The sequence below is a fragment of the Dendrobates tinctorius genome, unplaced genomic scaffold, assembly GCF_039654945.1.
Source record: "Dendrobates tinctorius isolate UK_male_01 unplaced genomic scaffold, ASM3965494v1 ptg000134l, whole genome shotgun sequence".
In the NCBI taxonomy this organism is placed as follows: Eukaryota; Metazoa; Chordata; class Amphibia; order Anura; family Dendrobatidae; genus Dendrobates; species Dendrobates tinctorius.
In genome coordinates this window covers 1-17,615 of record NW_027361802.1, presented here as the reverse complement: position 1 = coordinate 17,615, position 17,615 = coordinate 1, and positions in this window count along the sequence as shown.

The following is a 17,615-nucleotide window of genomic DNA, read 5'->3' as shown; positions in this document are numbered from 1 at the left end:
ATAAAAGTCGGCAGTGAGAGGAGGACAGGAAACACACCAACAGTGCCCATTTGAATGCCAAAAGCATCAATTCTTCTTACTTAAGCTTGTCTACCTTAATTAACTTCATAATACAAGTTACGCACTGAAAAATGGGGGTTATTTGGCTACAGACTGTGGGGGGGGAGGGCTGGCTCCAGGTTTTCATGTGCCCTGGGCGAAAGAGCGCCCCTTTAACACATACCACAACTCATCATGCTCCGATACGGCAGAGAAATAGCGGTATAGTACAATGAAAAATACCTCACTTTTTACATCTCATGACGAGGCCCATCTATTTCTCCATACAGAATCATTGGTCCCATATAATGTTTGAAACAGTATATGATGAGCTCCACATAATGCTACAGTATATGTTGGTCCCAATGGATGAAGCTCCACTATCTTATGGGCCCAAATAATGCTCCAAACATAATGGGCCCCATTTCTAATGCTCTAGTGAATAATGGGCCCTGTAAATGCTGCTCCAGTGTCTGATGTCCACCTTTGGAATGTTCCAGTGTATGGTGGGCCCCATCTATCATTCTCAGACGGTGTTAGGCCCAGTATGGATTGCACGTGATTGCACAAAGGTTAGAAAGGGTACCGTATCCCCAGATAACATGTATGGATAGCGTACACATTCAAAATATATGTCTCAGGAGGCAGGCTCAGACGGTGTTAGGCCCAGTATGGATTGCACGTGATTGCACAAAGGTTAGAAAGGGTACCGTATCCCCGGATAACATGTATGGATAGCGTACACATTCAAAATATATGTCTCAGGAGGCAGGCTCAGACGGTGTTAGGCCCAGTATGGATTGCACGTGATTGCACAAAGGTTAGAAAGGGTACCGTATCCCCAGATAACATGTATGGATAGCGTACACATTCAAAATATATGTCTCAGGAGGCAGGTTCAGACGGTGTTAGGCCCAGTATGGATTGCACGTGATTGCACAAAGGTTAGAAAGGGTACCGTATCCCCGGATAACATGTATGGATAGCGTACACATTCAAAATATATGTCTCAGGAGGCAGGCTCAGACGGTGTTAGGCCCAGTATGGATTGCACGTGATTGCACAAAGGTTAGAAAGGGTACCGTATCCCCAGATAACATGTATGGATAGCGTACACATTCAAAATATATGTCTCAGGAGGCAGGCTCAGATGGTGTTAGGCCCAGTATCGATTGCACGTGATTGCACAAAGGTTAGAAAGGGTACCGTATCCCCGGATAACATGTATGGATAGCGTACACATTCAAAATATATGTCTCAGGAGGCAGGCTCAGACGGTGTTAGGCCCAGTATGGATTGCACGTGATTGCACAAAGGTTAGAAAGGGTACCGTATCCCCGGATAACATGTATGGATAGCGTACACATTCAAAATATATGTCTCAGGAGGCAGGCTCAGACGGTGTTAGGCCCAGTATGGATTGCACGTGATTGCACAAAGGTTAGAAAGGGTACCGTATCCCCAGATAACATGTATGGATAGCGTACACATTCAAAATATATGTCTCAGGAGGCAGGCTCAGACGGTGTTAGGCCCAGTATGGATTGCACGTGATTGCACAAAGGTTAGAAAGGGTACCGTATCCCCGGATAACATGTATGGATAGCGTACACATTCAAAATATATGTCTCAGGAGGCAGGCTCAGACGGTGTTAGGCCTAGTATGGATTGCACGTGATTGCACAAAGGTTAGAAAGGGTACCGTATCCCCGGATAACATGTATGGATAGCGTACACATTCAAAATATATGTCTCAGGAGGCAGGCTCAGATGGTGTTAGGCCCAGTATGGATTGCACGTGATTGCACAAAGGTTAGAAAGGGTACCGTATCCCCGGATAACATGTATGGATAGCGTACACATTCAAAATATATGTCTCAGGAGGCAGGCTCAGACGGTGTTTGGCCCAGTATGGATTGCACGTGATTGCACAAAGGTTAGAAAGGGTACCGTATCCCCGGATAACATGTATGGATAGCGTACACATTCAAAATATATGTCTCAGGAGGCAGGCTCAGACGGTGTTAGGCCCAGTATGGATTGCACGTGATTGCACAAAGGTTAGAAAGGGTACCGTATCCCCAGATAACATGTATGGATAGCGTACACATTCAAAATATATGTCTATACATCAGGAGGCAGGCTCAGACGGTGTTAGGCCCAGTATGGATTGCACGTGATTGCACAAAGGTTAGAAAGGGTACCGTATCCCCGGATAACATGTATGGATAGCGTACACATTCAAAATATATGTCTCAGGAGGTAGGCTCAGACGGTGTTAGGCCCAGTATGGATTGCACGTGATTGCACAAAGGTCAGAAAGGGTACCGCATCCCCAGATAACATGTATGGATAGCGTACACATTCAAAGTATATGTCTCAGGAGGCAGGCTCAGATGGTGTTAGGCCCAGTATGGATTGCACGTGATTGCACAAAGGTTAGAAAGGGTACCGTATCCCCGGATAACATGTATGGATAGCGTACACATTCAAAATATATGTCTCAGGAGGCAGGCTCAGACGGTGTTAGGCCCAGTATGGATTGCACGTGATTGCACAAAGGTTAGAAAGGGTACCGTATCCCCGGATAACATGTATGGATAGCGTACACATTCAAAATATATGTCTCAGGAGGCAGGCTCAGACGGTGTTAGGCCCAGTATGGATTGCACGTGATTGCACAAAGGTTAGAAAGGGTACCGTATCCCCAGATAACATGTATGGATAGCGTACACATTCAAAATATATGTCTATACATCAGGAGGCAGGCTCAGACGGTGTTAGGCCCAGTATGGATTGCACGTGATTGCACAAAGGTTAGAAAGGGTACCGTATCCCCGGATAACATGTATGGATAGCGTACACATTCAAAATATATGTCTATACATCAGGAGGCAGGCTCAGACGGTGTCAGGCACAGTATGGATTTGACGGCCCAGATTACACAGCGGAGGAGCAGGGAGAGGTAAAGATTGCAAATGCTGGGGCCCTGCCCAAGCAAGGGGGGCCCACTCGTGGGCGTCGGTACTGGCACTGTGCCCCTCATAGTACAGCGGTGTGTCTGACGGCGGGTGTGCACCACCACCGTCAGAGACACTTGATTGCACTATGAAGGACCCTGTGCCAGTGCCCGCGCCCAAGAGTCGGCCTACCCACCTGTCCAGGGCAACGGCACTCACACGGTGTCGTACGCTAGGTGGTGACCCCGGCCATGGGGGGGGAGGCAGCACAGTTAGGGAGTTTTAGAAAGTGGCATATGTTGATGTTGGACATTCAACTGATGCAAAAGGCGAAATAGGTGAAGTACCAGGAAGAGGTGGACCAAAGCAAGCCATTTTTCTGTCACCCTATGTGTCATCAGGGGAAGGTGGGACAAAATCCTTGGAAACCCATGCGTGGTTCATTTTAATAAAGGTTAGATCATCCACATTTTGGGTTGACAGATGGGTCCTTTTTTCTGTCAGGATTGATCCAGCTGCACTGAAGACTCTTTCCGATAGCACACTTGCAGCTGAGCAAGCGAGCTCCTGTAAGGCATATTGGGCCAATTCAGGCCAGGTGTCCAGTTTAGCGGCCTAATAGTCAAAGGGGAATGACCTGTGTGGGAGAACATCGATATGGGAGGAAAAGTAGTTTGTAACCATAGTTGACAACTTCTGTCTCCTGTCACTTTCCATCGATGCAGTATTACCAGTTGTGTGAGTGGTAGAGTTGAGCGACTTTTGGTTTTTTAGGGTCGCGTTTCGTTTCGTGAAACCCGACTTTTCCAAAAGTCGGGTCGAGCAAGATCGTCCGATTATAGGGAAAAGTCGGGGTCGTCCCGAAACCCAATGTAAGTCAATGGGGAATAAAAGTCAGCAGTGAGAGGAGGACAGGAAACACACCTACAGTGCCCATTTGAATGCCAAAAGCATCAATTCTTCTTACTTAAGCTTGTCAACCTTAATTAACTTCATAATACAAGTTACTCACTGAAAAATGGGGGTTATTTGGCTAAAGTTGTGGGGGGGCGAGGGCTGGCTGCAGGTTTTCATGTGCCCTGGGCGAAAGAGCGCCACTTTAACACATACCACAACTCATCATGCTCCGATACGGCAGAGAAATAGCGGTATAGTACAATGAAAAATACCTCACTTTTTACATCTCATGACGAGGCCCATCTATTACTCCATACAGAATCATTGGTCCCATATAATGTTTGAAACAGTATATGATGAGCTCCACATAATGCTACAGTATATGTTGGTCCCCATTGATGAAGCTCCACTGTCTTATGGGCCCAAATAATGCTCCAAACATAATGGGCCCCATTTCTAATGCTCTAGTGTATAATGGGCCCTGTAAATGCTGCTCCAGTGTCTGATGTCCACCTTTGGATTGTTCCAGTGTATGGTGGGCCCCATCTATCATTCTCCAGAGTATAGTGCTCCCCAAAAATTGCTGTCCCAACATTGAAAACAATCAAATAAGTCTCCTCACTAGGGAATCCCTGTACTTGTCTGGACAGGTGCTGTAGCTTGCTTAACAGCTCGCCAGCCGTTCTCACGCCCAGTATGGATTGCACGTGATTGCACACAGGTTAGAAAGGGTACCGTATCCCTGGATAACATGTATGGATAGCGTACACATTCAAAATATATGTCTCAGGAGGCAGGCTCAGACGGTGTCAGGCCCAGTATGGATTGCACGTGATTGCACAAAGGTTAGAAAGGGTACCGTATGCCCGGATAACATGTATGGATAGCGTACACATTCAAAATATATATTTCTCAGGAGGCAGGCTCAGACGGTGTTAGGCCCAGTATGGATTGCACGTGATTGCACAAAGGTTAGAAAGGGTACCGTATTCCCGGATAACATGTATGGATAGCGTACACATTCAAAATATATGTCTCAGGAGGCAGGCTCAGACGGTGTTAGGCCCAGTATGGATTGCACGTGATTGCACAAAGGTTAGAAAGGGTACCGTATCCCCGGATAACATGATGGATAGCGTACACATTCAAAATATATGTCTCAGGAGGCAGGCTCAGACGGTGTTAGGCCCAGTATGGATTGCACATGATTGCACAAAGGTTAGAAAGGGTACCGTATCCCTGGATAACATGTATGGATAGCGTACACATTCAAAATATATGTCTCAGGAGGCAGGCTCAGACGGTGTCAGGCACAGTATGGATTGCACGTGATTGCACAAAGGTTAGAAAGGGTACCGTATCCCCGGATAACATGTATGGATAGCATACACATTCAAAATATATGTCTCAGGAGGCAGGCTCAGACGGTGTCAGGCACAGTATGGATTTGACGGCCCAGATTACACAGCGGAGGAGCAGGGAGAGGTAAAGATTGCAAATGCTGGGGCCCTGCCCAAGCAAGGGGGGCCCACTCGTGGGCGTCGGTACTGGCACTGGGCCCCTCATAGTACAGCAGTGTGTCTGACGGCGGGTGTGCACCACCACCGTCAGAGACACTTGATTGCACTATGAGGGACCCTGTGCCAGTGCCCGCGCCCAAGAGTCGGCCTACCCACCTGTCCAGGGCAACGGCACTCGCACGGTGTCGTGCGGTAGGTGGTGACCCCGGCCATGGGAGGGGAGGCAGCACAGTTAGGGAGTTTTAGAAAGTGGCATATGTTGATGTTGGACATTCAGCTGATGCAAAAGGCGAAATAGGTGAAGTACCAGGAAGAGGTGGACCAAAGCAAGCCATTTTTCTGTCACCCTATGTGTCATCAGGGGAAGGTGGGACAAAATCCTTGGAAACCCATGCGTGGTTCATTTTAATGAAGGTTAGATCATCCACATTTTGGGTTGACAGACGGGTCCTTTTTTCTGTCAGGATTGATCCAGCTGCACTGAAGACTCTTTCCGATAGCACACTTGCAGCTGGGCAAGCGAGCTCCTGTAAGGCATATTGGGCCAATTCAGGCCAGGTGTCCAGTTTAGCGGCCCAATAGTCAAAGGGGAATGACCTGTGTGGGAGAACATCGATATGGGAGGAAAAGTAGTTTGCAACCATAGTTGACAACTGCTGTCTCCTGTCACTTTCCATCGATGCAGTATTACCAGTTGTGTGAGCGGTATTTGAAAAATCAGTCCACAACATTGTCATGAAACCCCTGTCTCCAACGCCACTTCTGCTGTGTGCACCACGAACACCTCTGCCAAGCTGCCCCCGGCCCGTACGGCTCGTGTGAGAACCATCACCGCTGCTGTGTGCTGGGAATGCCTCAAGCAACCGATTTACCAGAGTTGCTTGTTTATTAGCCAATATTAGGTCAAGGTTCTCCTGTGGCATGATGTTTTGTAATTTGCCTTTATAGCGTGGATCCAGGATGCTGGCCAACCAGTAGTCGTCATCGTTCATCATTTTGGCAATGCGGGGGTCTCTTTTTAGGATCCGCAAAGCATAATATGACATGTGGGAAAATGTTCCCGGTGTCAATGATGCACTGCGAGTGCTGGGTGGAGGAGCACTTTCTGGCAAATCCACATCCCTCCAGTCACGCACAAACCCTGTACCAGACCTTGCCACGCCAACATTTTCACTTGCCCCACGAGATGCATCCTCCTCCCCTAAGTAATCATCCCCATCATCATCCTCCTCCTCCTCTTCTTCCTCCACCTCGTCCAGGAGAGGTCCCTGAGCAGACAATGGCTGAATGTCATCAAGGATTCCCTCCCCCTCTTCCTCCTCATCAACATTGGCTGCAGACGCCTGCTCCTTAAGGTGCGTCAAAGTTTGCATGAGCAGACGCATAAGTGGGATGCTCATGCTTAGGATGGCGTCGTCTGCGCTTACCAGCCGTGTGCATTCCTCAAAACACTGAAGGACTTTACAAAGGTCTTTCAGCTTCGACCACTGCACGCCTGTCAACTCCATGTCTGCTCTCAAAGTGCCTGGCCGTGTATCCTCCCACAAATGCATTATGGCCTGCCTCTGCTCGCACAGCCGCTCCACCATGTGCAGGGTGGAGTTCCACCTTGTTGCAATGTCGATAATGAGGCGGTGGTTGGGAAGGTGGAGCAATCGCTGCAGCTTCTGCATACGAACGGAGTGTACAGGCGACCGGCGGATGTGCGCGCACAGTCTTCGCACCTTCTGGAGCAGGGCTGTTAACTCCGGATAATTTTTGAGGAAGCACTGCACCACCAGGCTCAAGGTGTGAGCCAAGCAAGGTATGTGGCTGAGTTTTGAAAGGGCTATGGCTGCCACAAAATTACGGCCGTTATCACTAACTACCTTGCCTGCCTCAAGATGTACACTGCCCAGCCATGACTCAGTTTGTCGCTTCAAGTACTCGGCCAGCACCTCGGCGGTGTGTCTGTCGCCCAAACACATCATCTGCAACACAGCCTGCTGACGCTTTCCACTAGCTGCTCGATAGGGGGACACATCGTGTGCAACAGTGGCAGCTGCAGATGGAGTGCTCGTACGACTGCGCTCTGTGGACGAGCTTTCACTTCTGGAGGAGGAGGAGGAGGAGGGTCGAACGCCTACAGCCAACTGTTTCCTATACCGTGGGCTAGGCAGCACTGTCCCACCACCGCAGTCCCCTGTGGACCCTGCATCCACCACATTAACCCAGTGCGCAGTGATGGACACGTAACGGCCCTGGCCATGCCGACTGGACCATGCATCAGTTGTGAGGTGCATCTTTCCGCTCACTGACTGCTTGAGTGCATGGACAATGCGGTCTTTCACATGATGGTGGAGGGCTGGGATGGCTTTGCGAGAGAAGAAGTGGCGACTGGGTAGGTCATAGCGTGGTACTGCATAGGCCATGATTTCGCGGAAAGCTGTGCTTTCCACCAACCGAAAGGGCATCATCTCAAACGAGATTAGTTTGGCAATGTGGGCGTTCAAACCCAGTGTACGCGGATGAGAGACTGAGTACTTTCTTGACCTACTCATAGTGTCTGGGAGGGTGAGCTGGACTTGAGAGCTGCATATGGTGGAAGTAGCGGTGGACAGGGTGGACTGAGAGAGGGTTGATGATGGTGATGGAGTTGGTGTTCTTTCTGATGGCCTAGAATCAGTCTTTCGTTGATATAACAGTGGGATTCCCTGACTGCTGTGGTCTTGCAACGACACCTCAACATTTGCTGCTGTGCTAACCGGTGGGCTTACAGTGGGGGAAACAATGTAGCGTTGCTGACTACCTTCGTTGTGATCAGTTGCACATGTGGCACTTGAGGTTTGGTGTTGTGTCCACGCTTGCAAGTGCATGCTGGTTAAATGTCTAAGCATGCAACTGGTATTCAAATTTTTCAGATTTTTCCCTCGGCTAAAGGTCTTTGCGCACTTCTTACAGATAACCTTGGCCTGATCATGAGGATTTTGTTCAAAAAAGTGCCACACTGCACTCTTCCTACTTTGGCAGACATTTTGCGGCCTAGCACGCTGTGATCTTTTGACCCTCTGGACAAGCTGTCCAGCAACTCTTTTGATGTTTGGAACCTGTCTTTGGAGTGCTCCGGGCCTGCCAGATAACAGCTGTTGCGATGTCGATGTCTGCTGTGGATGCTCCTCATCTGAGCTATTGGAAGCAGCACCCTCTTCCCCCAATGGATGCCAATCTGGGTCAACAACTGGGTCATCCATCACCTCTTCTATGTCATGTGCACCTTTCTCTGTGTCACCGTGTATGGTGGTATAGTGTGCAGGAAGGGGCACCTGAGTCTCATCATGTTCAAAATCTGGCTCTGTACACTGCGAGGACAATGTAGTGCTCTGAGTGAATGTACCAGCAGAATCATCCATCAGCGGCTGTGCATCAGTGCACTCCATGTCAGATTCATCTTGGCCTGGGTAGTTCACCATTTCACTTGATAATCTAGGCATGGTATGTGAAAACAGCTCCATGGAGTAATCAGTAGTATGGCCTGCGTCATCCTTCAATCTTGGTTGGGGTGAAGGACACAAGGAAAGGTGTGGTTCATGAACATGAGCCTCCAATGACGACTCAGTGCTTTTACTTTTTACAACTGAAGAAGAGGAGGCGATAGAGCTGGAGGCTGAGTCAGCAATGTAAGACAAAACTTTTTCCTGATGCTCTGCCTTTAAAAGCGGTTTGCCAACTCCTAGAAAACTAAGCGTTCGAGGCCTTATGTAGCCAGACGATGACGCAGGGTCAGCACCTCCTGCATTCGGTCCTATTTTGCTCTTGCCACTACCATCAGATCCACCACCAACACCAGCATTACCAGCTGCCAACCCCCGCCCAATTCCACGGCCTCTTCCACCAGCCTTCCTCATTTTTGGTAGAAGTGTAGACAAAATCCAACAAACTATATAGTAATGTAAAACAAGGTACAAGGTGTCTATAGGACAGGGGAGATTTAGAATTTCTGCACACACTTGTGGACAGTGGACACTTTTGGATTGTGTGAGGCCCACTGATATCTGAGCGCTATGTGACAGGCTCGATGGCACAGCTGCCTGTGACCAAAGTGACGAGAGGATAATGGAGATTTTGAATGTCTGCGCACACTTTTGGACACTGGACACTTGTGGATTGTGTGAGGCCCACTGATATCTGAGCGCTATGTGACAGGCTCGATGGCACAGCTGCCTGTGACCAAAGTGACGAGAGGATAATGGAGATTTTGAATCTCTGCGCACACTTTTGGACACTGGACACTTGTGGATTGTGTGAGGCCCACTGATATCTGAGCGCTATGTGACATGCTCGATGGCACAGCTGCCTGTGACCAAAGTGACGAGAGGATAATGGAGATTTTGAATCTCTGCGCATACTTTTGGACACTGGACACTTGTGGAATGTGTGAGGCCCACTGATATCTGAGCGCTATGTGACACGCTCGATGGCACAGCTGCCTGTGACCAAAGTGACGAGAGGATAATGGAGATTTTGAATCTCTGCGCACACTTTTGGACACTGGACACTTGTGTATTGTGTGAGGCCCACTGATATCTGAGCGCTATGTGACACGCTCGATGGCACAGCTGCCTGTGACCAAAGTGACGAGAGGATAATGGAGATTTTGAATCTCTGCGCACACTTTTGGACACTGGACACTTGTGGATTGTGTGAGGCCCACTGATATCTGAGCGCTATGTGACAGGCTCGATGGCACAGCTGTGACCAAAGTGACGAGAGGATAATGGAGATTTTGAATCTCTGCGCACACTTTTGGACACTTGTGGATTGTGTGAGGCCCACTGATATCTGAGCGCTATGTGACACGCTCGATGGCACAGCTGCCTGTGACCAAAGTGACGAGAGGATAATGGAGATTTTGAATCTCTGCGCACACTTTTGGACACTGGACACTTGTGGATTGTGTGAGGCCCACTGATATCTGAGCGCTATGTGACACGCTCGATGGCACAGCTGCCTGTGACCAAAGTGACGAGAGGATAATGGAGATTTTGAATCTCTGCGCACACTTTTGGACACTGGACACTTGTGGATTGTGTGAGGCCCACTGATATCTGAGCGCTATGTGACACGCTCGATGGCACAGCTGCCTGTGACCAAAGTCACGAGAGGATAATGGAGATTTTGAATCTCTGCGCACACTTTTGGACACTGGACACTTGTGGATTGTGTGAGGCCCACTGATATCTGAGCGCTATGTGACACGCTCGATGGCACAGCTGCCTGTGACCAAAGTGACGAGAGGATAATGGAGATTTTGAATCTCTGCGCACACTTTTGGACACTGGACACTTGTGGATTGTGTGAGGCCCACTGATATCTGAGCACTATGTGACACGCTCGATGGCACAGCTGCCTGTGACCAAAGTGACGAGAGGATAATGGAGATTTTGAATCTCTGCGCACACTTTTGGACACTGGACACTTGTGGATTGTGTGAGGCCCACTGATATCTGAGCGCTATGTGACAGGCTCGATGGCACAGCTGTGACCAAAGTGACGAGAGGATAATGGAGATTTTGAATCTCTGCGCACACTTTTGGACACTGGACACTTGTGGATTGTGTGAGGCCCACTGATATCTGAGCACTATGTGACACGCTCGATGGCACAGCTGCCTGTGACCAAAGTGACGAGAGGATAATGGAGATTTTGAATCTCAGCGCACACTTTTGGACACTGGACACTTGTGGATTGTGTGAGGCCCACTGATATCTGAGCGCTATGTGACAGGCTCGATGGCACAGATGTGACCAAAGTGACGAGAGGATAATGGAGATTTTGAATCTCTGCGCACACTTTTGGACACTGGACACTTGTGGATTGCGTGAGGCCCACTGATATCTGAGCGCTATGTGACACGCTCGATGGCACAGCTGCCTGTGACCAAAGTGACGAGAGGATAATGGAGATTATGAATCTGCGCACACTTTTGGACACTGGACACTTGTGGATTGTGTGAGGTCCACTGATATCTGAGTGCTATGTGACAGGCTCGATGGCACAGCTGCCTGTGACCAAAGTGACGAGAGGATAATGGAGATTTTGAATCTCTGCGCACACTTTTGGACACTGGACACTTGTGGATTGTGTGAGGCCCACTGATATCTGAGCGCTATGTGACACGCTCGATGGCACAGCTGCCTGTGACCAAAGTGACGAGAGGATAATGGAGATTTTGAATCTCTGCGCACACTTTTGGACACTGGACACTTTTGGATTGTGTGAGGTCCACTGATATCTGAGTGCTATGTGACAGGCTCGATGGCACAGCTGCCTGTGACCAAAGTGACGAGAGGATAATGGAGATTTTGAATCTCTGCGCACACTTTTGGACACTGGACACTTGTGGATTGTGTGAGGCCCACTGATATCTGAGCGCTATGTGACAGGCTCGATGGCACAGCTGTGACCAAAGTGACGAGAGGATAATGGAGATTTTGAATCTCTGCGCACACTTTTGGACACTGGACACTTGTGGATTGTGTGAGGCCCACTAATATCTGAGCGCTATGTGACACGCTCGATGGCACAGCTGCCTGTGACCAAAGTGACGAAAGGATAATGGAGATTTTGAATCTCTGCACACACTTTTGGACACTGGACACTTGTGGATTGTGTGAGGCCCACTGATATCTGAGCGCTATGTGACAGGCTCGATGGCACAGCTGCCTGTGACCAAAGTTACGAGAGGATAATGGAGATTTTGAATCTCTGCGCACACTTTTGGACACTGGACACTTGTGGATTGTGTGAGGCCCACTGATATCTGAGCGCTATGTGACACGCTCGATGGCACAGCTGCCTGTGACCAAAGTGACAAGAGGATAATGGAGATTTTGAATCTCTGCGCACACTTTTGGACACTGGACACTTGTGGATTGTGTGAGGCCCACTGATATCTGAGCGCTATGTGACACGCTCGATGGCACAACTGCCTGTGACCAAAGTGACGAGAGGATAATGGAGATATGAATCTCTGCGCACACTTTTGGACACTGGACACTTGTGGATTGTGTGAGGCCCACTGATATCTGAGTGCTATGTGACACGCTCGATGGCACAGCTGCCTGGGACCAAAGTGACGAGAGGATAATGGAGATTTTGAATCTCTGCGCACACTTTTGGACACTGGACACTTGTGGATTGTGTGAGGCCCACTGATAGCTGAGCGCTATGTGACAGGCTCGATGGCACAGCTGTGACAAAAGTGACTAGAGGATAAGGGAGATTGGATTGCTTTTAAAAAAGCAGTTTGCGGAGCAGTGGGTAAACAGCAATGCCAGCGTGTCAGGAAGCCTTAAAAGGCAGCCCAACAACCAACACCACTGATACACCACAATATAGCCTCCCCTTGCACTGCACACACAGTGACTTGTGTGTTGTGCAGGCCAAATCGCTAGCAGCAGAAGCAGTTTTTTTGTCTTCTTCCCTGCCTAACGCTCTCCCTACAGAATCAGCAGCAACCTCTCCCTATACTAAGATCGGCAGACGTAAGATGGCGGTCGGCGTGCACGCCCTTTTATACCCCCTGTGAAGCCCACCAAAGCAAGCCAATCACTTGCATGCCCTTCTGAAAGATGGTGGTGACCCGTGCCTAGGTCATCACGTTGCCCACAGTGTCCGTGGATCCTGATTGGCTGAATAAGAGCGCAAAACAAACTTTTGAAACGAGACTTTGGCGCGTAAGTCGCCGACCTCGTGGCCGACCTCATCCTAGGGTCGGGTTTCGTTTCATGAAACCCGACTTTGCCAAAAGTCGGCGACTTTTGAATTTTTTCAACCCGTTTCGCTCAACTCTATTGAGCGGTATTTGAAAAATCAGTCCACAACATTGTCATGAAACCCCTGTCTCCAACGCCACTTCTGCTGTGTGCACCACGAACACCTCTGACAAGCTGCCCCCGGCCCATACGGCTCGTGTGAGAACCATCACCGCTACTGTGTGCTGGGAATGCCTCAAGCAACCGATTTACCAGAGTTGCTTGTTTATTAGCCAATATTAGGTCAAGGTTCTCCTGTGGCATGATGTTTTGTAATTTGCCTTTATAGCGTGGATCCAGGATGCTGGCCAACCAGTAGTCGTCATCGTTCATCATTTTGGCAATGCGGGGGTCCATTTTTAGGATCCGCAAGGCATAATCTGACATGTGGGCTAATGTTCCCGGTGTCAATGATGCACTGCGAGTGCTGGGTGGAGGAGCACTTTCTGGCAAATCCGCATCCCTCCAGTCACGCACAAACCCTGTACCAGACCTTGCCACGCCAACATTTTCACTTGCCCCACGAGATGCATCCTCCTCCCCTAAGTAATCATCCCCATCATCATCCTCCTCCTCCTCTTCTTCCTCCACCTCGTCCAGGAGAGGTCCCTGAGCAGACAATGGCTGAATGTCATCAAGGATTCCCTCCTCCTCTTCCTCCTCATCAACATTGGCTGCAGACGCCTGCTCCTTAAGGTGCGTCAAAGTTTGCATGAGCAGACGCATAAGTGGGATGCTCATGCTTAGGATGGCGTCGTCTTCGCTTACCAGCCGTGTGCATTCCTCAAAACACTGAAGGACTTTACAAAGGTCTTTCAGCTTCGACCACTGCACACCTGTCAACTCCATGTCTGCTCTCAAAGTGCCTGGCCGTGTATCCTCCCACAAATGCATTATGGCCTGCCTCTGCTCGCACAGCCGCTCCACCATGTGCAGGGTGGAGTTCCACCTTGTTGCAATGTCGATAATGAGGCGGTGGTTGGGAAGGTGGAGCAATCGCTGCAGCTTCTGCATACGAACGGAGTGTACAGGCGACCGGCGGATGTGCGCGCACAGTCTTCGCTCCTTATGGAGCAGGGCTGTTCACTCCGGATAATTTTTGAGGAAGCACTGCACCACCAGGTTCAAGGTGTGAGCCAAGCAAGGTATGTGGCTGAGTTTTGAAAGGGCTATGGCTGCCACAAAATTACGGCCGTTATCACTAACTACCTTGCCTGCCTCAAGATGTACACTGCCCAGCCATGACTCAGTTTGTCGCTTCAAGTACTCGGCCAGCACCTCGGAGGTGTGTCTGTCGCCCAAACACATCATCTGCAACACAGCCTGCTGACGCTTTCCACTAGCTGCTCGATAGGGGGACACATCGTGTGCAACAGTGGCAGCTGCAGATGGAGTGCTCGTATGACTGCGCTCTGTGGACGAGCTTTCGCTTCTGGAGGAGGAGGAAGAGGAGGAGGGTCGAACGCCTACAGCCAACTGTTTCCTATACCGTGGGCTAGGCAGCACTGTCCCACCACCGCTGTCCCCTGTGGACCCTGCATCCACCACATTAACCCAGTGCGCAGTGATGGACACGTAACGGCCCTGGCCATGCCGACTGGACCATGCATCAGTTGTGAGGTGCACCTTTCCACTCACTGACTGCTTGAGTGCATGGACAATGCGGTCTTTCACATGATGGTGGAGGGCTGGGACGGCTTTGCGAGAGAAGAAGTGGCGACTGGGTAGGTCATAGCATGGTACTGCATAGGCCATGAGTTTGCGGAAAGCTGCGCTTTCCACCAACTGAAAGGGCATCATCTCAAACGAGATTAGTTTGGCAATGTGGGCGTTCAAACCCAGTGTACGCGGATGAGAGACTGAGTACTTTCTTGACCTACTCATAGTGTCTGGGAGGGTGAGCTGGACTTGAGAGCTGCATATGGTGGAAGTAGCGGTGGACAGGGCGGACTGAGAGAGGGTTGATGATGGTGATGGAGTTGGTGTTCTTTCTGATGGCCTAGAATCAGTCTTTCGTTGATATAACAGTGGGATTCCCTGACTGCTGTGGTCTTGCAACGACACCTCAACATTTGCTGCTGTGCTAACCGGTGGGCTTACAGTGGGGGAAACAATGTAGCGTTGCTGACTACCTTCGTTGTGATCAGTTGCACATGTGGCACTTGAGGTTTGGTGTTGTGTCCACGCTTGCAAGTGCATGCTGGTTAAATGTCTAAGCATGCAACTGGTATTCAAATTTTTCAGATTTTTCCCTCGGCTAAAGGTCTTTGCGCATTTCTTACAGATAACCTTGGCCTGATCATGAGGATTTTGTTCAAAAAAGTGCCACACTGCACTCTTCCTACTTTGGCAGACATTTTGCGGCCTAGCACGCTGTGATCTTTTGACCCTCTGGACAAGCTGTTCAGCAACTCTTTTGATGTTTGGAACCTGTATTTGGAGTGCTCCGGGCCTGCCAGATAACAGCTGTTGCAATGTCGATGTCTGCTGTGGATGCTCCTCATCTGAGCTATTGGAAGCAGCACCCTCTTCCCCCAATGGATGCCAATCTGGGTCAACAACTGGGTCATCCATCACCTCCTCTTCTATGTCATGTGCACCTTCCTCTGTGTCACCGTGTATGGTGGTATAGTGTGCGGGAAGGGGCACCTGAGTCTCATCAGGGTCAGAATCTGGCTCTGTACACTGCGAGGACAATGTAGTGCTCTGAGTGAATGTACCAGCAGAATCATCCATCAGTGGCTGTGCATCAGTGCACTCCATGTCAGATTCATCTTGGCCTGGGTAATTCACCATTTCACTTGATAATCCAGGCATGGTATGTGAAAACAGCTCCATGGAGTAATCAGTAGTATGGCCTGCGTCATCCTTCAATCTTGGTTGGGGTGAAGGACACAAGGAAAGGTGTGGTTCATGAACATGAGCCTCCAATGACGACTCAGTGCTTTTACTTTTTACAACTGAAGAAGAGGAGGCGATAGAGCTGGAGGCTGAGTCAGCAATGTAAGACAAAACTTTTTCCTGATGCTCTGGCTTTAAAAGCGGTTTGCCAACTCCTAGAAAACTAAGCGTTCGAGGCCTTATGTAGCCAGACGATGACGCAGGGTCAGCACCTCCTGCATTCGGTCCTATTTTGCTCTTGCCACTACCATCAGATCCACCACCAACACCATCATTACCAGCTGCCAACCCCCGCCCAATTCCACGGCCTCTTCCACCAGCCTTCCTCATTTTTGGTAGAAATGTAGACAAAATCCAACAAACTATATAGTAATGTAAAACAAGGTACAAGGTGTCTATAGGACAGTGGAGATTTTGAATTTCTGCAGACACTTGTGGACACTGGACACTTTTGGATTGTGTGAAGCCCACTGATATCTGAGCGCTATGTGACAGGCTCGATGGCACAGCTGTGACCAAAGTGACTAGAGGATAATGGAGATTTTGAATCTCTGCACACACTTTTGGACACTGGATGGACACTTTTGGATTGTGTGAGGCCCACTGATATCTGAGCGCTATGTGACAGGCTCGATGGCACAGCTGTGACCAAAGTGACTAGAGGATAAGGGAGATTTTGAATCTCTGCACACACTTTTGGACACTGGATGGACACTTTTGGATTGTGTGAGGACCACTGATATCTGAGCGCTATGTGACAGGCTCGATGGCACAGTTGTGACCAAAGTGACTAGAGGATAAGGGAGATTTTGAATCTCTGCACACACTTTTGGACACTGGACACTTTTGGATTGTGTGAGGCCCACTGATATCTGAGCGCTATGTGACAGGCTCGATGGCACAGCTGTGACCAAAGTGACTAGAGGATAAGGGAGATTTTGAATCTCTGCACACACTTTTGGACACTGGATGGACACTTTTGGATTGTGTGAGGCCCACTGATATCTGAGCGCTATGTGACAGGCTCGATGGCAAAGCTGTGACCAAAGTGACTAGAGGATAAGGGAGATTTTGAATCTCTGCACACACTTTTGGACACTGGATGGACACTTTTGGATTGTGTGAGGCCCACTGATATCTGAGCGCTATGTGACAGGCTCGATGGAACAGCTGTGACCAAAGTGACTAGAGGATAAGGGAGATTTTGAATCTCTGCACACACTTTTGGACACTGGATGGACACTTTTGGATTGTGTGAGGCCCACTGATATCTGAGCGCTATGTGACAGGCTCGATGGCACAGCTGTGACCAAAGTGACTAGAGGATAAGGGAGATTTTGAATCTCTGCACACACTTTTGGACACTGGACACTTTTGGACTGTGTGAGGCCCAATGAATATCTGAGCGCTATGTGACAGGCTCGATGGCACAGCTGTGACAAAAGTGACTAGAGGATAAGGGAGATTTTGAATCTCTGCACACACTTTTGGACACTGGACACTTT